We start from the raw sequence: 24,240 nt of genomic DNA on the forward strand, positions 1-24,240 counted from the left end.
TTTAGTTTTTGTTTGTCCTGGAAGCTTTTTCTCTCTCTTCTGTTTTCAGTGACAGCCTAGCCAGATATAGTATTTTTGGCTGCATATTTTTCTCTTTTAGTTCTCTGAATATATCATGCCAGTCCTTTCTGTCCTGTCAGGTCTCTGTGGATAGGTCTGCCTGCAATCTAATATATCTACCATTGTATGTTACAGACCTCTTGTCCCAAGCTGCTTTCAGGATTGTTTCTTTGTCACTGAGACTTGTAACTTTTACTATTAGATGATGAGGTGTTGACCTATTTTTATTTATTTTGATGGGAGTTCCCTGTGACTCCTGGATTTTGATGCTCTTTCCCTTCACCAAATTAGGAGAATTCTCTGTATAATTTGTTTCAATATAACTTCTGCCCTCCTCTCTCTTTTTTCTTCTCTCTTTTTTCTTCTTCTCAGATCCCAATTATTCTAATATTGTATCATCTAATGGTATCACTTACCCTTGAGTTCTTCCCTCATGGTCTAGTAGTTGTTTATCTCTCTTTTTCTCAGCTTCTTTATTCTCCCTTATTTGGTCTTTTATATCACTAATTCTCTCTTCTGCCTCATTTATCCTAGCAGTGAGAGCCTCCATTTTTCATTGCACCTCATTAATAGCTTTTTATGATTTTAACTTGGTTAGATTTTAGTTCTTTTATTTCTCCAGAAAGGGATTTTATTTTTCCAGGAAGAGATTCTCTATATCTGCTATGCTTTTTTCAAGCCCAGCTAGCATCTTGGTATTTGTCATTCTGAACTCTAGTTCTGACATCTATCTAATGTTCATATTGATTAGGTCAGTCAGTTAGTACTGCCTCTTGTTCTTTTTTTCTTTCTTTCTTTCTTTTTTTTGTGGTGAGTATTTCTCCCTTGTCATTTTGTTCAGAGAAGATAAGATGAATGAGAGAACAAAATGGCAAAAGGGTAGCAACGACCCCAGAAAAATCTACACTAACCAAATCAAAAGAGACCCAAAACCAAGGGAAGAAGAAAGAAAAAAAATATGATTAGGATGATGAATGAATAGAACAGAGCCACACACTTGATTTGGGGTATATTTTGCTTTGTTAGAAGAAACTGCCTCCCAAAATTTTAAAGAAAGAAAAAAAAAGTATGGGTAAACACGATGAAGGAATGGAATATGACTGTAAAGAGGAAAATTTAAAAAGATTTTAAAAAAGGAATTGACAAGGGGTGCCTGGGTGGTTCAGTGGGTTAAAGCATCTGTCTTTGGCTCAGGTCATGATTCCAGGGTCCTGGGTTCAAGCCCTGCATCAGGCTCTCTTGTCAGTGGGGAGCCTGCTTCTTCCTCTCTCTCTTTGCCCACTTGTATTCTCTGTCTGTCAAATCAATAAATAAAATCCTTAAAAAAAGGAATTGATAAGTTGGTTGAAAAAAGAAAAAGAAAAAAAGAATGTGATCAGGCTGGAGTCTAGAACAAAGCCATACACTAGATTTAGGGCTTATTTCGGGCTGTTGGAAGAAACTGTATCCCAAAATTTTAAAGAATGAAAAACTTTTATGTATACAAAAAATAAGGTTAAATACAATGAAGGGACAGAATATGACTGTAAGAGTGAAAATTAAAAAAAGTTTTTAAAGAAGGTTATTGATAAGGGACACCTGGGTGGCTCAGTGGGTTAAAGCCTCTGCCTTCAGCTTCAGGTCATGATCCCAGGATCCTGGGATCAAGCCCTGGATCAGGCTCTCTGCTCAGCAGGGAGCCTGCTTCCTCCTCTCTCTTTCTGCCTGCCTCTCCACCTACTTGTGATCTCTCTCTCTCTGCCAAGTAAATAAATTCTTAAAAAAATAAAAAAAAGGTGACGATAAGATAAAATAGTTAAAATAGGTTAAAATAGGAAAAAAAAAAACCAGTCAGTCCTTCCTGTCTCCCTGGTCTCTGGTTGCACTCCATGCTTACCCGGCCTGTGACCAAGCATTTCTATCTTTGGTGCATGGCCCCATTTGGAGTCTCCAAACCCAGCAGATTCCTATAGTGTGCTCCTGCACCATTCCTCCTGGTATAGCCGGTGGTTGGTGGGGGGAGAGGGTTTCTCCCTGGATCTGCTCTTTGTGGGGTCCCTGCCCAAAGAGCAATGGTCCGACTGTGCCTAGGATCATGGTTTTATGCAACCCCAAGCTGAGAGTCCACTGCTTGGCTCTGTTTCTGTAGCCGGCTTCCCCACTCTGATTCCTGGGAGTTCTGCCACACTCAGACACCCCTGGTCTTTTTGTGTGCCCACGGGTCCTGAGACCACACCATCCCCATGAAAGCTCCACCCCTCGCTTAGCCTCTGGTGTGATGTCCCTCAGTGGAACAGACTTCTAAAAGTTCCAATTTTGTGGTCTGCTGCTCTACTGCTTGCCAAATGCCGGCCCCTCAATCTGTGATCTTTCTTCCTATATATCGCCTTGGTTTCACTTCTCTGCACATCCTACATTCCAGAAAGTGGTTGCTTTTGTGTTCCTAGAATTCTTTTTCTTTTGTGTTCCATTCTTTTTTTCAATCTCCTGTTGGTTTGTAGGTGCTCAGAATGGTTTGGTAACTACCTAGCTGAATTCTTGGAACCAGATGAAATTTAGGTCTCCTACTCCCTAAAACACCCTTAATTAGAGATTTACTAAAGTTAGGCTGATTGTGTAATTGCTAATTTATTATTTAAGCTGGGACACCTTTGAAAGGGGAAGGTAATGCTATTAATAATCACACTAGAATAACAGGCATAAAGCAGGACTATCCTAGCCAAATCAAGATGTATGGTCATGTTGATGTAAAGTACAAATTTTGCTGAAGCAATACATTCAGATTCAAAATGCGGGAAAACTGTCCAATGAAGCTTGAAACTTGGACATACCATGAGAAAGTCTAATATAGAAATTGCAGAGAGAAGGAAACACAGCAACTGGAATCCTTTTCCCAATGTCATTGGAATAGAAGCTCCATCACTTTGATGTTTGGTATGGACTATGTCCAGTACAAACAGGAAAACCATGCCTACCTCAAGTATCCAGTCCCAGTGCTTCTTAGAGTCTAGGGTCTGTGCTTCTTCTCCTTCTTTACTTCATGCTGGCTTTCATAGCCCTGAAAACTGGATGGGGAGTTTTCCTTGTTTCCTAGCATCGGTTGAATGGTGTTTGCAGGTCCTGTTGGGGACGGACCTGGGCTTAGGGAGAGGATACTGCTCACATATGACTACCAGGGTAGGACTATGGGAATTCAGGCCAACTCAGTGCCCCACATCCAGGGTGCCACGTTTTGCATTAGATTCCAGTCACATTACATTCTGTGTATTGACAATTGGGGAAAAGGAAATCTGTCTCATTCATCATTGTCACCAACTTATGAGGATACCGCCTGCTACAGAGTTTAGTGTCCTTGACTTAAAGAGGAAAGAAAATAATGATGTGAATCCTTAAAGAGTTAGAAAGGAAAAGCTAGCCAACACACATAAAGGACACATAAGATCCTTTCAAGAAAGACATAAAAATTATAACAACTGAACATGTATTGAGCTCTTACTGTATGCCAGGCTTTGGTAAGCACTTTACCTTGTGATTTCATTTATCTTTACAACAGTCTTATTGCTGTTTTATAGACAAGGAGATGGAATCTCAGAGATTTTGGACAACTTGCCCCAAATCATATGGCTGCCAGAAGAATTAGACAATGTGAAGATTTCAGACACAGCTGCTGAAGGAGTTGCCGAGAGATAACACAAGGTATGGGCTCTCAAAGGTTGGTGAGGGTCACTCCTTTACTGTAGCTAACCTGGAGCTGTCATTAACCAAAAATTCCTTAATCATTTCCTTCTAAAAAATACAGACCTATCCATCAAGCTATTTACTTATTCTTCCTCTGTTCTCAGAGAATCTTTTTTTCCACATAGTTTGGACTCTAGGTGACTTCTCCACTTTTAAATGATTTCTCTTTGGAGAGATCACTTGAGCTTCTTAAAATAAAATCCAATACTGACTTACCAAGTGCCACTTGCCACAGCAGGTAATGCTTGCGGGGCTGGCGCAAAGAGTTTTGAGTAGTTAAGAAAGATTTCCTCTAAGTAGTGAAGGGAAGTCATTTACTTCCCTGGTTGTTATTTCTGGTGAATTCACTCTAATTCTACTTGCCAATTAGAACTTCTCCTTGGAAACTTCCTGAAAGCCGGGTACTTTTGTCCCTTTCCTGTGTCTCACAGTTAGATTAACAGGCAGTGATCTGCCTTACAATGTGCTGGCTGCTTGCATCCCGCCTGCTGAGTCACAACTAATCTGCTAATAGGACACATTCTAGCATTTCACAAAGGTTCGTGCCAGCTGTTTCGACACCAGGATATGTTCCTGGGGGATAGGAAAGAAGGAAATGCGGCAGTTGGAATTGTTTTCCCAATATTATTTGACAGCACAGATATCTTAAAAGGGTGAGCACATTGTGTTTGGTGTTGGGCCACCAATTTAATTGATCATTTGAAATAACAAAATCAATATTTTTAGGGGCTCTGATTGTGTGCTTGAGAGCTCCTATTTAAGAATGGTCTAGGAGTTAAAATGTTATGGTTAGAGCTCCCTGTTATTTAGAGGATGGAGTATTTTTTCTTGCACAGCCTCTCTTCTGCATCCTTCAGGAATATCTAAGTATGGCTGCTGTGGCACACAACTCACTATTTTAGGAATGCAAAACAAAAAAAGGCTTATTTCTTGCCTAGATGCATGTCTCCTGTGGTTTGTCTGGGGTTTTCCCCCAGACCTTCTCTTAGAGACCCAGGTTAGTGGAGATTTCATCTCAATACTACATGCTTCCTTGGTCCCTGCAGGGGTGGAAATGAAACAAGGAGAATCAGAAGTCACCCTACAAAGCTTCTTCCAGAAGTGACACTAGCTCACTTTTCATCGGCCAAAGCAAGTCACTTGTCCATATCTAAATTCAAAGAAACCAGGAAGTATAACCTCACCAGGTGCTTTGAAGGCAGAGAGCTAAAATACTTGGTGCACAGCACGAATGGCCTCCATCCTCTTTTTTTCCACCAACTTTTTACCATGAAAATTGCAGATGCATGGAATTGTTGAAAAATTATATCCTGGAGTGGACATCTGTTTCCCTCCTACTCCTAGATTCAACAATGGTTAATTTTTGACATACTTGTGTTTTTCTCTTTGTGTCTTTGTCTGTTGGTCTGTCTGTCTTTGCGCGCGTGTGTGTGTGTGTGTGTGTATGTGTACATCCTCTCTGCTCATCATAGTAAAATACATGAGTTTTGTTTTGGGAAAAATTAATTTCTCATTTTTTAATATGATTTAAAAAAAATTATTTATTTGACAGAGAGCGAAAGAGCACAAGCAGGTAGTGCAGCAGAGGGAGAAGGAGAAGTAGGCTCCCCACTGAGCAGGAAGCCTGATGTAGGGCTCGATCCCAGGACCCTGGGATCATGACTGGAGCTGAAGGCAGTTGCTTAACCAGCTGAGTCACCCAGGTGCCCCTAATTTCCCATTTTTGATTATGTGATTATAGGAGGCTGACAACATGACTTCTCTCAAGCTCCCTTGTAAGAGCTGCAGGAAGAGTCTCTTCTTTCTTCTCTGGATTGTACAGAATGAGGAGGTGATGCTGGAACTGCTGCAGCCATTTTGCATCCATGAAGACAGAGCTGGGAACCACCAAGACCTGGGAACTCACCAGGTGAGGCCTCAGGGTAAAGCCTGAGTGTAAAGGGAGGAATCAGCCTGAAGAGACAGGGAAGAACCAGGTCTTTGATGGTATTGTTGGGGTCTACTCTGAAATCAGCTTTACCTCTGGACTTTTCATGTAGATGAGAAAATAAATAGCTTTTTTAAATGTATAGGAATATAAATAAGAGACTAGAGGAGAAAACCCTTGTGAGTACCATGATACCTAAGGTGCGTTAAATGATATTTGACTTGTGGATGATGACAGACTACATAATACTCATGTGTCATGTCTCTCTTTCTCATCTATCATCACCAATTTCATAATACAGTTATAATTTCCATAAATAAAACTGTCTTTATCTAGGCCTTTGATTTTTTTGTATTTTTTAGGATACTTGTAATTGGAAGTGGCTAATACTTAAAATGAGTACAAGTCAGATTTTGCTCACTTAATTGTAAAGTGTGGTGGAGGTTCGTGTTTCAGGCATGACTAGTTAAACCCAGGGGTTCAAATGATGTTTCCCTCATCCCACAAGTAGGCTCTCCCCTCAAGGCAAGGAAAAAAATGAACTTTGACCATGTCGTTGTCACACTGTCTCAGTTAAGCTATCCCAGAAGAAAGAGGTACCTCTCTCTACCTGTGTCCACATATGAGCACAGGGAAGTCATCTGCTTGGGTCACTTGCCCCTTCTGGGTTCACTGAAGAGAAATTCTGGAATAATTTTGTTCTTGTGAACAGGGAAGGAGTGGACAACATGACTGATCACATGTGAAATAAGTGGTGATGGTGGTGAGTGTCACTTCCAGAAATAAGGGTACTAGGCAGATGGAAGCACCTGGGTCCCCTCCATCTACCCAGCTAGCCAAACAAGTGGACAGACATTTACTGAAAGTGTATTATAGCTATGGCAGTGTGCTTAGTCATGTCTGAGACTCCCAGGGACAGTGAGGCACAACTCACAAATCAAGATAGTGCAAGGTCAGAAGTGGTAAGTGGGGTAAGAAAGATAGTTGAAAGCCTATGGAATGTTCGGCTAAAGGAACTATTCCATGCAGCTAGGAACATGGGTATGACTTCTTGGAGATACTCTTAACATAATGATGAAATGCATGTGTTACTGGCACTTAAAAACCAGGGTTTGATTTTGGCTCCACTTGTTATTAGCTGTGCAGCGTTGGCACTCTTTAAACTCATTTCACTATCTCTAAAATGGGAATAAGACAGTCTCTGCCTCATAGGGACCTGGTGAGGAGAAGAGGCATATGTGAGCTTTTAGCATAACACCTGGCATGAAACAATGGATGGCAGATATCATGGTTTTGTTGCAATTGTTTTGAGAATTTTATTGGAAGAGTTGTACCTGGACAAGAAATGTGGCATCCTTAATGACATTTGTGAATGTCCTGATGATACTGAAATCTGGCATGATTATACAAACACCAAGAGAAGGAAAGGGGGAGTGAAGGGGTCCCTGTTTTTACATGATGGGCAGTAGCTGCATGGTGGGTGGCAGCTGGATTGTGTCATACCCAGTTGTGTGCCCGAGACTTTGTGTTTCCTATTGGAGAGGACAAAGAGACAACTGAAGTAAAAGACATGAATTACAGGGAAAAGGGCACTGAGTCTGTTTTAGATTAGTGGGGATGAAATGGGTGGAAAACATTTGGTTGTTTGATCATAAGAAGAGCTATTTAAAAAGTCCCAGGTTTGTATGTTCTCCAGAATGTTTCTTCCTAGTAATAGTGCCAGAGAAGTCATGTGATGTAGGAAAAAAGATGCAATTCGGACTTGGAAGAACTGGCTTTAGTCATGACTCCACCAGGTTCTGCTTTGTGGCTATGGGAGGACTCGCCTAGAGTTGTCTGCCTCAGTTTCTTCACGGGCAATCTGGGAGATACTCTGCCTTCTTTGCAGGGTCTCAGCGGTGGGAGTGTGGAAACCAAGTGACCCAATGGAATATACATTGTTGGAAGAGTCATTAGCACTGCGGGACAATGCAAGGAGGACTGGGCACAGGGTAAAGGACCGTGTGGTGAAGTCAAGATAACACAGGACACCATATCGCAGCGTGGGGCTTTTCTAACCACAGGGTGTGTACCAAAGCCTGCAATACATAGCCCTGTCTCGAGGGGATGGCGTGTTTCCTATGAGGGTATTTCAATATTGTGTTTTTCATTTTGATGAAAATCTAACAGAACAATATAAGCATGTTCTAAGTCATCTGGTTCTCCTTATAAACAAGTATTGCCATGCACTGCCAGTGCCCACATTTGCATTGGTGTTTATGACCATGTTGGAGCCAAGAAGAACTACTTTGATTGTCCCAGGCTAAAGAATGAAGGCAGACTTTACCCATAAGTTATAAATTCCTGCCAAGAAAAGGCTAAGACTATGATGGAATACTGTATGGACAACTCAAGTAGATTTACAAGTGGGGATTTAGGGTCAACAAAATCTTCCTCTCTCATATTATTATTTATACTAGTGAGAATTTTTAGTTTTTTTTGGATTTAATTTTTATAGTCATGTGAAATTTATAAGTAAACGAAATGTTTGCCAGGTTTTATATTGGTATTTTGTTAATATTCTAATAAAATAATTACTACTATGAAAGTTATTTAAGTAAAGTTTGGGGATTGGTATGATTGTATTTTTTCATTTAAAATGACCCATATTGTATTTGTTTGAGAAACAGTGGTGTTGAATGTAAAAGTTTGCACTTCAAGTAACCACATGGAAAGAGGCTTAGTATCATTAATTATTGGGAAAAGGCAAATTAAAACTACAACAGGGTATGTAACATGTCCATTAGAACTGTTAAAATTAAAAAGACTAACCAGTACCAAGTGTTGGTGAGAATGTGGAGCAACTGGAACTCTCATGCCCTGTTGGTGAGACTGGAAAATGGCGTAGCCACTCTGGATAAGCAATCTGGCAGGTCTTCAAAAAGTTCAATACAGCGAATGCACCACCCAGCCGGTCTGCTCCCAGATATTTATCCCAAGAAGTGGAAGCATATATTCACACAGGGATGCTACACAAATGCTCATAGCAGTATTATTGGTAATCATCTCAAACTGGAAATAACTCCTATGTTCATCAACAGGTGAACGGATAAAAATATTGTGGTATAACCATACGATGGATGATTACTCAGCAGTAAAAAGGAGTGAACCATTGATAAACCCAACGACATGAAAGAAGCTCACCAGCAATTTGGTGAGGAAAAGAAAGCCACCAAGAAAGGTACACAGTTTATGATTGCATTTATATAAAACTCTAGAAAATGCAAATTAGGGTGTAGGAACAGAAAGATCAGTGGTTGCCCATGGGTGGGCTGGGCTCAGAGAGAGAGGAATGACAAAAAGCATAGGAAAGGTTTTAAGGAGAAGATAAAATCATATTCTTGATCATAGCTATGATTTCACAGATGTGAGCATATCTCAAAATTCATCAAGTCCTAGCCTTTAAATAAGCACAGTTTATTATATGCCTATTATTGTTCAATAAAGCTGTTAAAAAATATTAAAAATCACGCACAGTGACAAAACTTGCCACCAGGCAACTTGGTTTTTAATCTCGGCTTTGCCTCTCACTGTTAATGTTAACCTGGGAAATTGCTTAATTTTTTGAGTGTCCAATGTGAAATGGATATGATACCTACCCCAGAAGGCTATCTGACAGTCAAATGAAATATATGGGACTTTTAGCAGAGTAGTTGGTATGTGTAAATAGCCAGTAAGGGGCGGTTGTCCTGGAGTGGGGATTTTACGTGGCAGAAGGCAGCCTGCATCATTTATGTAAACATCTACTCCTTGTTTCTGGGAATCATAGTACATTCCGTGCTATGTGAATGCTTCCATATCAATGTGCTGCCATTCCCCTTCAGAATCTTGTATGTCCAGGGCGCCTGGGTGGCTCATTGGGTTAAAGCATTTGCCTTCGGCTCAGCTCAGGTCATGATCCCAGGGTCCTGGGATCAAGCCCTGCGTCAGGCTCTCTGCTCAGCAGGGAGCCTGCTTCTCCATCTCTCTCTGCCTGCCTCTCTGCCTACTTGTGATTTCTGTCAGTCAAATAAATAAATAAAATCTTTAAAAAAAAAAAAAAAGAATCTTGTATGTCCAGACACTAACAATAAAAACACCCACTGCCCAGGCTGCATGCTATATATTAGGGTGATCAGAGTTTCTGGGAGTGAGAAACAGGTGTCAGTTTTTGAAAAGCTCCAAGGTGACTCAGCCATGTGGGGACATGTGAGAACTCTGTTGCTGTGCTACTCAAGGTCTGATCCCTAAACCAGCAGCATAGTAGGTGGGAGTTTCTTAGAAATGCAGCCTCTTAGGCCCAGATCTGCTGAATGAAAAACTTCATTTTTTAACAAGAACCCCAGGTGATTTGTGTGTACATTAAAGATTGAGAAGCACCAGAAGGGATGGTCTCAGAGGGTCTTTCTATCAAATTCTGTGCCAATATTTTTTGTATGATGTGATAATATGCTGTTTTAAATCTTATTGGGAGGAATCAAGGAGACCAGAAGATTATACCTCAGAGAGAGAGGGAGTTCAGAGACAAAATTGCTGGAGGAATTGCTTACTTCCCAGAACAGAAGGCCCTCAATTAGGCCTTTATAAAATGATAATTTGGGACAATTGGGACAAATGGACCTTAACAGAAAGTCTGTGTTTCTATACTTACCAAAATGGCTCCATTTATGTGGTTCATTTTCAGATACTTTCCAAACACTGCAATTAACACTTAATACATTTTTCTTTCAGAAACCTGATTTGATGGGCCAATATTTTAGTTTGATTATAGCCAATCCAACTAAATTGTCTGAAAGCTAGGTTTGTGTAAGAGACCTTACTATGCTATCTTATTTAATCCCCGCGTGAAGCCTATGGAAGAGTTACCATCAGCAAATTCATTTTTACATAGAAGGGAAGCATGGAAAAGGGAGGTCAGTGATTTGCTCAAGGTCCCATCCAGCTAGAGATTGGCAGCCTGGGGATTTGAACCCATGTCTGTGTAGATCAAAGCTTTTATGTGTGCCAAGGCTAATAAAGCAGATAAATGAAGAGCATGATTTCGGAGTTAGGCTGCCTGGGTTGTGTCTTGACTCAACATTGAAAGGCAGGCAGGCAGGAAGGAGGGAGGAAGGAAGGGATAGAAGAAAAGGAAGGAAGGAAGACTTGTATATAACATGACCATGAGACAGGAAAAAAGGTCCATAACACTCCAGCTGACTAGCAGAGATGAAGTAATAGTTTTTGTAACTAGATGGCAGCATGGTGGCTGGCATTCAACCCCCAACTAAAAGGCTGGGAGTGGCGGGAAATAGTGTAGGTAGGACGGATGAAGTTACAAGAAAGATGGCGGTATTGATCACAAAACATGCCTGCTTTTCATCTTTGCCTAAGCAATGCATGTAACTACCATGTCTGGCACACAGACTGACATCTAATAGCACTTGAATGGTAACCATCACTAGACCTAAGGACAAGTTTTTGTCCTTCTATCAAAGAACAGAAGGACATTGTTACTGTTTTCGATCAAATAAGAGCCTCTGTAGAAACCAGTTGTCTTATCTGTTGTTATCCCATTATCCTCCTTTTATTTATTTATTTTTAAGACTTTAATTTATTTATTTGAGAGGGAGAGAGAGAGCATGAGCAGGGGGAAGGGGAGAGGAAGAAGCAGACTGCCAGCTGAGCAGGGAGCCTGATGGGGGGGGTTGGATCCTCGGACTCTGGGATCAAGACCTGAGCTGAAGGCAGTTGCTTAACCGACTGAGCCAACCAGGTGCCCCACTTTTTCTTGTTCTTTTTAAAAAAACATATATATGTATGTATATATATGTATATATGTGTGTATAGATATGTATGTATATACATACATTTATATATGTTTGAGAGAGGGAGAAAGAGTGCACGAGCTGGGGTGGGGAGGAACAGGGGGAGAGGGATATCTCACCACTCAAGATACCATGGCCTGAGATGAAATCAAGAGTTGGATGCCCAACTGACTGAGCCACCCCGGTACCCCCCCCCCGCCCATATCCTCCTTTTCTAAAGATCATCACTTCAAACCGGAAACTCAGCCCCAACCAGTACCAACCAAAACTTTATATCAAAGGTTATGAAATACTTCTTTGCCATTGCTCTCCTCTATTCTTTTCTTTATCTCACTGAATTTGTAATATTACTGATTTTAAACATATATTTTAATTAAACAAGAAATACATACTTTTGTGGAAGAATAGAAACACATGTACAAACAAATATAATGAAAACTTATAGCTCCAATCTTTGATTGTTTAGTATTTAGGTAATGGGCAATGTTATGATGCTAAATAGTGCTGATATGACCATCCTCATCTGCAAATCCTTGTGCATATCTTTTATTACTTCACTAGGATATATTTTGCAAGCAGAACTAACAAAGCCATTTGTCACCCTTTTTGGTTGTGACTTCTCGCACTAGATTCAGTGTAGAAACCCCAGGTAGAAACTCACTTCTGTCATTGCAGGAAATGACTTGCTAAGTGGTGAGAATGTGCCCTTTCTGATTTATAGGTAGTTTTCCCTGAGACTCATTCTGTTCTGGGGTTCTCAGAGGTAACATTTCAAAATGGTATTTGGGAAGCTTACCTAATAAAAATACCCAAGGACTGCATTTTCAGTTCTGCAGATTTTTTCCCCCAGGGTTTTCTGCATAACTGCCTTTAGGTTCAAGGTCTGAAATGCCAATAGGAACCATGATCTCTTTGTTGAGTATAAAACTTTCTTCACCTTTCAAGAGAACGCAGACTACTATTTTAGGTACATTTTACACAGTCTGAATTTTGGAAAATAGTATTATTTTGCCAACAACAAAGACAAACTAGTTCAAATTGGTCATTCCAGTCATTAATAGAGCATTAGTATGGATAGAAGCCAGATCTAAGCCAACCAATCACACTTGCAACAAATTATTTTCTCTAAAAGCAAAGTGAAAATGAGAGAGGAAATCAATTCTCTTTATTCAGAAAAGAAAGGACATAGAAGAACATTGTGGGGCTTACCATTGGAAAAACCTCACCTCTGTCTACTAAGATAACATGATGGCTGATGGATGAGTTCCCCACAAGCTGAGGAAAAAGATGAGGATTGTGGAAGCCCTCAACAGATACGGTTATAAGGACCTCAGGTCATTTGTGCTGCATTCGAATTACTTATGAGAAAGGAGAGAGACTTGTCTGCTGACTTGATAATTAAGAATTTAAAATCTTCTCCAATGATCCTTGGCGGCGGGGAGGGGTGGGGAATTCTGTAATGTTTTTGTAGTAGTGTTTCCAGTTTTGTGGCCCAAAGCAGACCTCTAGCCTCAACACTCAGCTGACTTGTGTTTTCTTTAAGGCTCTGTTTTGTCCAGCAGCAAAGACAAGTCATCCAATCACATAGCAGAAGAAAATCCCTGTTGTCAGACTCTTGCTTATAGAGTCTTATGTAGAAGACTTATGTAGAAAACCTCAAATTAAAAATGTGTTAGAGATGGCAACCTAATTTTTTTTTGTTAGATGGACAGACATGTGACGCACTTCATAAAACAGCATGACCAAATGGAGGATTGCTTTTTGAAAGTACTTGAAAGGTGCCCAATATCGCTAATTACCATAGAAATGCAAAAGAAATACTGCTACAAATCCACCAAAATGGCTAAAAGTGGCTACATGTCAGGAAGCTGAACACATGTATGGATGTCTGATGGTCCATTAATTCTACACACTAAATGTGTTGAATATTCCAAAGAAATGTGTTTACATGTACTTTGAAAGGCAGATATAAGTATGTTCATAGAAGCACTCTTTTCAATAGCTGCAAAATTAGAATCAACACAAATTTGTTCAACACTAAAATGGATGAAAACGTTGCATTACCTTTACATGGAAATCCAAAAATCCAAACCATTATGCATACAACACGGATGAGTCTCAGAGACACCATGTGGGGCAAGTAAGCAGACATGGAGTAAATATTGCCTGATTCCGTTATATACCGTGGAAACATCCCACACTGATCAAAAGTATTAGTTATCAAGGTAGTGGCTATCTCTCATGGGGGAGACATAGTGACTGGGAGAGAGCAGGAAAGAAGCTTCTAGAATGCTGCTTACATCCTACTTCTTGCCCAATTACATGAATATGACTAATTTTTAAAAATCCATTGAGCCATATACATATATGTGGGGCACCTTTCTGCATGTATGTTACACTTCACTGAAATTATTTGCTGATACAAAAAAGGTCACAAAGAGAGATGCCTGATAAATACACAGGTCATCTTACTTTATTAGGTGAGGAAAAGACTGTGATTGATTCCAGGACAGTGGGTTTTATAATTATATCTTATTTTGCTCACTAAACATGAGATGAAAATTTGTGGGTAAACACATTTTGCTAAATTGAATCTTGTTTTTTAAGGAGACTCTGTGATGAATCAATTTGAGAAGGTCCTTGCTCTCTAATTTATCTTGTCTATGAATTAAGACTTTCATTCATTAAGCTTGCTCCCAGGGAAGAGCACCTGAATGGCTTCAAATATGGGTCATTTGCTGTTGCCCTGTTGTTATTTATTTATCTATCTTCCTATTTACTTATTTTGAATGAAGCTATAGTCTCACATAGCATCTGTGTACACCACTGTATTGGTTTTCTGGGGCTGCTCTAACAAATCACTATGAAGTAGCCAGGTTAGAATGTATTCTATCACAGTTCTGGGAGGCCAGCCCCCTAAAGTCAAGGTGTCAGCAGGGCTATACTCCCTACAAAGGCTCTAGAGGAGAATCGTTGCCTCTTCCAGCTTCCAGTGGCTCCTGGTATCCCACGGCTCATGGCAGTAAAATTGCATTCTCTACCTCTTCTTCGCTTCGTGTTCTGCCCTCTGTCACTCTGTGTTCTTTCCTTTTCTAAAAAGGAGGGAGGCCTACCCTAAATCGTTTTACCCTAAATTCCAAATTTCTTGGAGGCCTTAACTAATTACATCTGCAAAGATCCTATCTCCAGATAGGTCATATTCTGAAGTTTTGGGTGGAAATGAATTTGGGAGAGAGGAGACCCATCATTCAACCAACCATAGCAGTCCGAGTTGACCCCAGCCCTGCATTGAATTCTCTTGGCCACGTGAACTGGAAGCTCCCCTGGGGCCCCATCTCCTGGAACACTGATTTTTTTTCCCCCTCCAGTCATTCTCCATTTTGGAGTGTCTACTATATGCTTGATGTTACCCAAGACACAGAAGAGAGAGAACTAAATAAGTCATGTTCAGACATGACATGACTGAACCTGACTGGGTGCCAGGATTTTAATCATTTAAGTCTCTCCATAATCCTGTCATTTTATACATGTTGCAGTGGTGGTAGAAGATTGTTTACGTGACTTTCTCAAAGTCACAGAATTAACGAGTAATTGAGCTCAGGTCTAGATGCTAAAAAGAAAAAAATCAAACGTCTGCTTTTAAGAATATCCCATATGGCAGTGAGCATTAATTGTACACTTACAGTGAACCCTGAAATAGACTGGAAAGCTCAAAGGTGAATGAATTCTAAGGACCCTGCCTCTGAGAAGCTCATGGGACATAGATACCTTCTTAAACCAAGAGTATTGATGGCACACCATTCCCTCAACAAATGTGTAGTCAAAGCCTTGCACCTGTTAGGTTATGGTCTTAAGTGCTGGTGAGTGGTTGGCAAATATGACACATAAGATCTCTGCTTTCCTGGAACTTACAGTTTATTGGACATAACAGGATAATAATCAGTTGACAAAAAGGGAATAACATATGTTGACATTGGGATAAATATCATGAAGGAAATGGACCGGGAGATCAGAAATGGTTCAGAATCACTCCTTCTGGACAAAGAGTAATTTAGAAATGACCTTTGAAAACAGAACCAAGGATAGGCACTTGAAGTGAGAAAGCCTCATGGTTAGATTATAAGGGTCTGTTTAAACCCTGGTGAAGGCACTCATGACTTGGGTGACACCAGGTGGGTTACTGAAGAGCTCACCTGCCCCGATAGGGATAATAATACTCCCACTTGAGAGGGTTGTCTTACAAATTAGTTAACAGACTTACAGAATTGGATGGTGTCTGGTGCCTAGTGAGGGCTTAGCAACCACTAGGACTCACTATTACGTAGGAATAAAGATAGAGAAGGGGATGGGGGCTGCTAAGGAGTTGTTAAAGCTCTCCTGCCTCCTCCTCCCCATGAGTACCTTTATGCATTGGGCCTGGTTCTCCTTCACAGGAGCCTTGACCTCGTGTCAAGCACACACTCCATTTCGGGAGGCTGTGGCCAAGCATGCGGTAAAATGGAGGCAGTGAGTTCTCTCCTGTAGAATCCTGCTTTTATTTGTCCTGACAGTTTATAGCCTTTAAACCAAGCCCTTCTCTCATCCTCTGGGCACTGAGACCATTTCCCACTGCCTCAAAGCTGTTCACTGCCCAGTGGAGGCTTGCCTGCCTGATAGCCAGTCCTGTGTTGCATGCCCAGACCTTGTGCGTAAGATCTCATCACGCATCTGGGGGAGCTTTGAATACCGACAGCAGGGACTGGTCGCTGGGTACAGCACACAATTGCAGAGCCAATTCTCTCTCTCTCTCTCTCCCCCCCTCCGGTGATATGATAGATTTCATTCTGGGAGAGCTCCATGGGCAAGATTTAAGTATGCTTTTCCCTGCTGTGAGTCTGGAATAAAGTCTTCACAGATTGCCAAAGCAGGTTCAGTGAATCACTGCTGCTTACTGGAGTTCTTTACTCCTCTGCATGGAGGATACAACCTGATTTAGTAAATGTCACTCTTGCCTTCCATTCATCACCAGCCTTAGACACACTGCCAGGCGGTGAAACTCAGTTGCAGATGTTCCTGTCAGCCCACTACAGTAGCAAAGAGCCTTTTTCTGAAGCGGCCTTTCTAAGGGAAGTTTGTCCTTCTGCAAGGGTCGTGCTGTGCGCCAGGCTCCCTCTGTGGCCTAAGAGCTTAGCGATCCCTTAACCCAGTCCATAAGCATCAGCTCTGGAAAAGAGCCCGTCTCAAAGCTGTTGATAGTTCCTGTCAAAATGTAGAATATTCTTTTTTGTTAAAGGTGTGGCCTCTCTGCCTTGTTCGGGCAAAATATTTACATGGGATAAAAATACTGGCCTAGGAATGATGGGGCTCACGTTTGACTCTGTTGCTTTCTGTTTTTGTAGCTTTGGGCAAGTTAGTTAACCTGTCTGGTCTACAGTTTGTTCATCGTAGAATAGAACTTAATTTGGGGGGTTGTTACATGGTATAATGTATGCAACATGTGGGGCCCGACACCTAGTAAATGCTCAAGAAAAGGTAGTGGTTGTTAATGCTGCTGCTGTTATGGCTGTGCTAATCTTATGATTGACATTATATGAGGCTAATGGATAGCCCAACTTTGATTTTTCTTTTAGCTTGGCTATCCTGCAGAAGTTGGAGTGAAAGAGATGTGGGTTCACCCCCCACTCCCACTTACCCCCTGCTCCATCTGGGCTGAATGTCAGGGGAAAATGTACTGGTCAGTTCAGACATTGTGGAGGATATCTACGATGATGTTTAAAAAGGAGCACTGGTTTTAGAGTCAGAGAATTTGATGTGGAGCTCGGGTTTCTCCACCAACTACCTGTTGGAATTTAGGCAAGTCACTTAGTCCTTTTGAACTCCCTTTCCCCTCATGCGTCCTTTAGATGGTTGCTGGCAGGGATTAATAACAACGTATTTTGTCTGTTATTTCAGAATCTACTATCTACTAAGTACAGGGTATAGCTTAGGCATTGTGCTGAAGTCTTTTACAAATGCCAACATATTTAATCATCTCAACAATTCTGTGAGATAGATACTATCTCCAGCTAAATGTGGCTCCAAAGCCTTTTGTTTAGCCACTCATGGTCTGATCAAAGGGGATCATGTCTGTACAGATAAAAATTCTCTTTCTCAAAAACATTTTTCTCAGGAAAAGATTTCTCAAAAGTCTTTTGGTGCCTTGGGTCCCCAGTATAACATTTAGGAAACTTTGAGGTCTGACCCCAGCCACATTTCCATCCTCATGTTCTATTTATAGCTATGATCTGTGTTCTCTTACACTAGCCATCATTTCTTTCTTTCTTTTTTTAAGTAGCCATCATTTCTTGCCATTTCCTAGAACATGTCATTCTCACACGCCTCTGAGCCTTTGAGTTCCTGTTCCCACTGACCGTAATGTTCCTCTCCTGGGAAAAACTCCTTTTATTTCCTTAGGGTCAGAACAAGTGAACTTCCTTATAACCTGTGACTCTGACCTCTCAGGTAGAGTCTGTCACCTTGCCCTTTTTGTTTCCTGGGTGCACACAGATCACATTGTTCCGGGATTATCTGTGAGAGTCTGTGATTATCTCTGTTCAAAACACTGGTTAGTAAACTTTGAATTCCCGGAACTATACACCATGCCTGGCACAAAGTAGATGATTAATACATACTTATGGAATGAATGAATGGAATGTGACTGGTGGGGATCCCCCCCGCCCCTTTCCACCTCACTGACCTTCTCAACCTCACTTGTGATAGAGAAGAGTTCTTTCACCTGTTTACAGGGTAATATATGCTAGGATAGGACATCTATATTATTTAGAAAAGATTGGCTTGTGGTATAATTACTCCCTTCTCCTGTATGGAACTCAGACAAGTGGGTCTGATCTGGGCTGGGATTAGGGAACACTTGGCATTTTATGTATCACAAGCACACAACTGGCCCTCAAGTTCCACACAAGAAATTTATCCTGAGAATGTAATCAATGCTGGTGAAAATATTTCCTTTTTGATGTTCATTATTGTGTTTTTTATACCAGCAAACAATTTATGAAAAACATCCAAATGCATCACAGTGAAGAATTGGTTGAATAAATGATCACAGATCTATATAATAGAGTTCAGTTTATCCTTTAAAAATATTGTTAGATGAACATTTTTTATATAGGAAAAATATGTTTGTATGTAGAGTAAGAAAAGCAAATTATAAAATGTATGTATAATTTATAAAAGTTTATGTAATTTTATATTTTAACAAAAATATCTGTAATTACAAAATATATTTACAAAAATATATGTAATTTTACAAAATTCACAAAAATATATTTATTTACAAAAATATACATATAAATATTTACAAAATATATGTAATTTTATAAAATTATAAAAATTTACAAAAATATATGTAATTTTATGATATTTTAATTTTTTTTCATATTTGTTATATATACAGCTGTGTGTGTGTGTGTGTATGAGATATATTAGGAAAAGATTGGGATGTATCAAGGTATTAACAGTGCTTCTCTCTGGTGGGTGGGACTATAGTCATAAAATCTTTCTGTAATAAAAATATTCTGAGGTTATATTTAATATTAAAATATATTTGTATCTATAGCACTATTCAGTAGGATCTGTTTTCTAAATGCTCACATTTCCATTACAGTAAGACAAAAATTCTCTTCTGAAATGACAGTGAATTGGCCACAACTGATCAAAGTCTGCTCTCTATCATTTGTGCCCAGCTCTTCTGAAAATGATATCTTTTGGACAATTCAGAATTGGATCACTGGGGTGAAAAATTATCTTAGGATGGCCAGAAGGAGAGGGTGGATTATAATTACTTCTTTAAATGGATGTTATGTTGAGAGTTCTCACTGATTGATTTACAGTTAAAATCAGGCTTTCAAAAAAGTTCCCCCAATATATCCACAGATAAAAATGGTTAACGGATCCAGGTTCCAGAGATGGAATTATAAGGAGACATTTAAAAATAGAGATCGTAGGAAACTACAATCGTAGGCAAGGTGCCATCTGCAAGGCTAATGTAATTATATAGGCCAAATCTCACATAGTTTCTCTCTTCACCAAATTCCTCTGGTACTGACGCTCTAGGCTTTGATTATGGGATGTCTTATATTCTTCCCTTCTTGTTGTTTGGAATCCATTCACTTTTCCTCATCATGTTGTAAAGTTCTCAAGTAAGGATAAGCCTTACATGTTTCGTTCCTAGCCAAAAAAACAACAAACAAACAAACAAACAAAACCCCAGGAGGGATTCATAAGTAGAGAGTAGTAGATGAGGATCCTTGACCTCTTTTTAGTGTTTCAAAATATCAACCAGACATGGTATATTTTCCCTTCCCAGAACCAGTGAGGACCACTAAAATGTCAGTGTTCTTTGCCCTTGCCTGGAACTACATAAACTGAATGGTAATCTTAGTTATTTCCTGTTTCCTAGGTGTGCCAGTTGGCTGCTGAGGACATTATAGAAATTTCTGAGATGTGTGTGAAGGACCAATTATCAGAGCCCTGTAGTTTGATAGTGAAAGAATTGCAAGCCACTGGCCAAGGACATAGATGAACACAATGTTAATGTTTAATATATATTATTTGGCTTGGGGGTTGGGGAAGCCTATTTCATCAAGATAAGGTAATCACTTTGTTTGACACTCAATCAAGCAGACGGAATAGCAAGTTTTTGGCAGAGATTTTCAATTCCACTTGTTTGTTTTGAGACCGTGGTTTCCTATGAGTTGTGTCAGAATCACCTAGGGGAACTTCTGTATTACAGGTTCTTCAGCTTTCCTCTTCTTTACCCCAAGATTCTGATTTAGAAGATCTGGGGTAAAGCCTGGGAATGTGCATTTTAATAAGCCTGCAGGTCATTATTATGCACAGCTAAATTTAGGAACTGCTAATGTAGATCAAAATGGAGTAACTTACAAAGAGTAGTTAGGTCTAAAGTTTATATTCAGGTCTACGAAAGAATTAAGATCCCTATAAGGCAGCTACCTTGGATAATTGCTAGGATATTCCAGCCCGTGGTGGCTCTTCTTTCTCCCTCATCTTTGCCTCAAAGGCAACTTCTGTGGAATGCTCCCTAAATGAAATGTGAAAACTGTATTACCTGCCATGAGATTAATGACGTTCTCTACTGACAACATGACTCTTTTCCTCCTGGCTTCAAGGACGTGGAGTGTCTAAAAAATGGCTAGTATCAAAGTGACAAGAGACAACAAGGGTTAGAGAAGATGTGGAGACAAGGGAAGCCTAGTGCGCTGTCAGTAGGAATGTGAATGGGTGTAGCCACTCTGGAAAACAGTATGAAGTTCCTCAAAAAACTAAAAATAGAAATAGCATACGATCCAGTAATTCCACTTCTGGGTGTTTACCTGAAAAAAAAAAATCAAAAACATTAATTCAGAAAGATGTAAGGATTCTCTTATATTTATTGCAATGTTATTTATAATAGCTAAGATATGGAAACCACTTTAGTACCTATTGATAATTGAATGGATAAAGAAGATGGGATATATATGTATATATATAGAGATAGATAAATATATCACACACACATTCAATGGAATATATATATATATACATATATATCTATATCTATATATATATACACACACACACAATGGAAAATATATATATATATATACACATATATATCTCTATAAATTTCTTGCCATTTGTGAAAGCATGGATGAATATAAAGGGCACTGTGCTAAGTGAAGTAAGTATCAGAGAAAGACAAACAGCATATGATTTCACTTACATGTGGAATCTGAAAAAAAAAAAACCAGCGCACAAACACACAGCAGTAATAAGTAAAAAGAAACATACTCATAAATACAGAGAACAAACTGATGGTTGTGAGAAGGGAGAGGATTGGGGGAATAAATGAGATAGGTAAAGGAGATTAAGAGGTACAAACTTCCAGTTTTAAAATAAATAGGTCAGGGGCACCTGGTGGCTAAGTGGATTAAGCCTCTGCCTTCGGCTCAGGTCATGATCTCAGGGTCCTGGGATCAAACCCTGCATCGGGGCTCTCTGCTCAGCAGGGAGCCTGCTTCCCCACCCCCCTTCCTGCCTCTCTGCCTACTTGTGATCTCTGTCTGTCAAATAAATAAATAAATAAATAAAATCTTAAAAAAATATATATAAAAAAATAAATAGGTCAAGGGGATGAAAAGTACAGCATAGGGAACATAGTCAATAATACTGCCATAACTTTGTGTAGTGAGAGATGGTCACTACAATTATTGTGGTGAGCATTTCATAATATGTATAAATATTTTCTTCTCTAAAATATTGAATCAGTAAATTATTCGTCTGAAATGAATATATGTCAAGTATACTTGAATTGAAAACATTTTTTTTAAAAAAGGATGTGAAGATTCTAAAGACATTTAAGAGTAGGGGGAGAAAGATTAGCCAGATGGCTTTAGTGTACATTCATAATTCAGTTAAAAAATATAATGTGCTTCCAGACTTTATGTGAACAGATACACATTAACCTTGCTATCATTCTCCTTTCTTTATAAGATCATTTGTTTTTCCAACAATATAGGCAAGCAAGACTTTTATCTTTGCTGAATTTGAATTCAGGATGTTTCCCAGTTTGGAAAATGAACCCCTGAAATGTTTCATTTAATTGTAATAGTGCTGGGGGAAGTCCTAATGCTCTGGAGAAAGTTACAAATAGTTACCTAAACCATCAAAACCAATATACTTTAATAGAAATAGAGCCTCAAATAAATTGGCGATAAACACATGGAAATCCACGTGATGGAGTATTTGGAGTAAACATAATTCTTTTGGAAGAATGATTACATTTAAAATGTTCAAGATTCAGGGGCGCCTGTGTGGCTCAGTGGGTTGGGCCTCTGCCTTCGGCTTGTGTCTTGATATCAGGGTCCTGGGATCGAGCCCCAGATTGGGCTCTCTATCCAGCGGGGAGCCTGCTTCCCTTCTTCTCTCTGCCTGCCTCTCTGCCTACTTGTGATCTCTGTCTGTCAAAAAAAGAGTCTCTTAAAAAAAATGAATAAAATGTTCAAAATTCAATGCTGAGTGATGAAATCAACTTAAAAATATATACTGGCCTAAACCACATTTGGGGGTCTTTTGGGTTCCTAAATCCAATTCCTGTGTATGTGTGTGTTGTGTGTGTGTGTGTGTGTTGGGGCTGGATGCAGGGGCCTTCCTTAAACCAACAGCACACACTGCTATTGACATTAAGAGGGCGTCTTATAATTCAATTCCATTTTGACACTGTCTACCTAGAGATAGCATCAGATTCCACAGTTTAAGAGTTCAGTCCTACAAGACCTCCCCCTCTCCCTTCAGATGCCAGTTGCAAGCCTAGGTTATCACCTGTGCTTCTGACAGAGCTGTTACAAATTAGAGGTTCCCATGATCTCCTCCACAGGGTGGTTTTTTTTTTTTTTAATTTAATTTAATTTAATTTTTTTCCGTGTTCCAGCATTCATTGTTTATGCACCACACCCAGTGCTCCATGCAATACGTGCCGTCCATAATCCTCCACAGGTTTGATTAATTTTCTAGAAGGGATCACAGAACTCAAAGAGAAATTTTATTTACTAGATCACCAGTTTCTTATACAAAGATGTAACTCAGGAATGGCCAGATCAAAGAGATGCATAGGGCAAAGGCATAGGGGAAAAATGGGGGAAAATGGGAAGCTTTGGTGCCCTTTCCAGGCATACCACTCTCCCACTACCTCTATGTGTTTGGCAGTCTGGAAGCTCTCCAAACCCTATCTTTTTGGCCTTTTATGGAGGCTTCATTACATAGGCATGATTGATTGAATCGTTGGCTATTGGTTATTGATCAAATCTCTGGTTGGTCTCTCCTCCCCAAAGGTCAGGGGGTGAGATAGAAAAGTTCCAACCCTCTACTCACAAGGTTGATTGGCAACCAACCCTGGCCTGGTTTTACCTAGGGCCTTTCCCATGGTTACTTCATTAACATAACAAAAACACATCTATGGCACTTATCATAGGAGATTTCAACGGTTTCAGGTGTGGTGCCAGAAATAGAACAGAGACCAGCTATACATGAGCAGTCCTCCCCAAACCTTATCTTTGGTTTTGCTTTCCGCAGTTTTAGTTGCCTGTGGGCAACAGCGGTCTGGAAGCAGACAGTTCTCTTTCTGATGAATTGTCATGTCCGAAGGTCAATAGAAGCCTAATGTGATTCTCCTTCGACGAATCATCAGGTCAGTAAAAGCCTACTGTTACCTATGCATGTTGCCATGTCTATGGCATTCACTTCACTTCATCTCATGATAGGGGATTTTTCTTCTCATGTGGTCAGGAGAAGAAGGGTGAGTATAGTGCAATAGGATATTTTGAGAGAGAAATACCACATAATTTTTATGACAGCGTATTGTTATAATTGTTCTGTTTTTAGTCCTTTTTAGAAATAGATTTTATTTATTTATTTATTTCAGAGAGTGAGCGAGCACGAGCTGGGAGAAGCAGACTCCCTGCTGAGCAGGGAGCCCCCCACCGGGCTTGAGTCTAGGACCCCAGAATCATGACTTGAGCTGAAGGCAGATGCTCAAACGACAGAGCCACAAAGGTACCCCTATTTTTAGTCCTTGCTGTGAATCTCTTATTGTGCCTAATTTAGAAATTGAACTTTATCATAGTTATGTGTGTAAAGGAAAAAACATGGTATATATAGGTTTTAGTAACCATCTAC

At 39.9% G+C, this 24,240-nt stretch overlaps 1 long non-coding RNA gene across 1 annotated transcript; it reads left to right on the top strand.

The window, feature by feature from the left end:
• Window positions 1-5,524: 5,524 nt before the first annotated feature.
• On the top strand, window positions 5,525-24,017 carry LOC106005118. Its single transcript, XR_001178281.2, has 4 exons — window positions 5,525-5,686; window positions 8,785-8,924; window positions 23,638-23,752; window positions 23,987-24,017. It is a non-coding gene; the product is annotated as an uncharacterized LOC106005118 (long non-coding RNA).
• The last annotated feature ends 223 nt before the right edge of the window (window positions 24,018-24,240 follow it).

Source organism: Mustela putorius, unplaced genomic scaffold, assembly GCF_011764305.1.
Source record: "Mustela putorius furo isolate JIRA1106 unplaced genomic scaffold, ASM1176430v1.1 tig00000095_pilon_pilon_pilon, whole genome shotgun sequence".
NCBI classification, from domain to species: domain Eukaryota; kingdom Metazoa; phylum Chordata; class Mammalia; order Carnivora; family Mustelidae; genus Mustela; species Mustela putorius.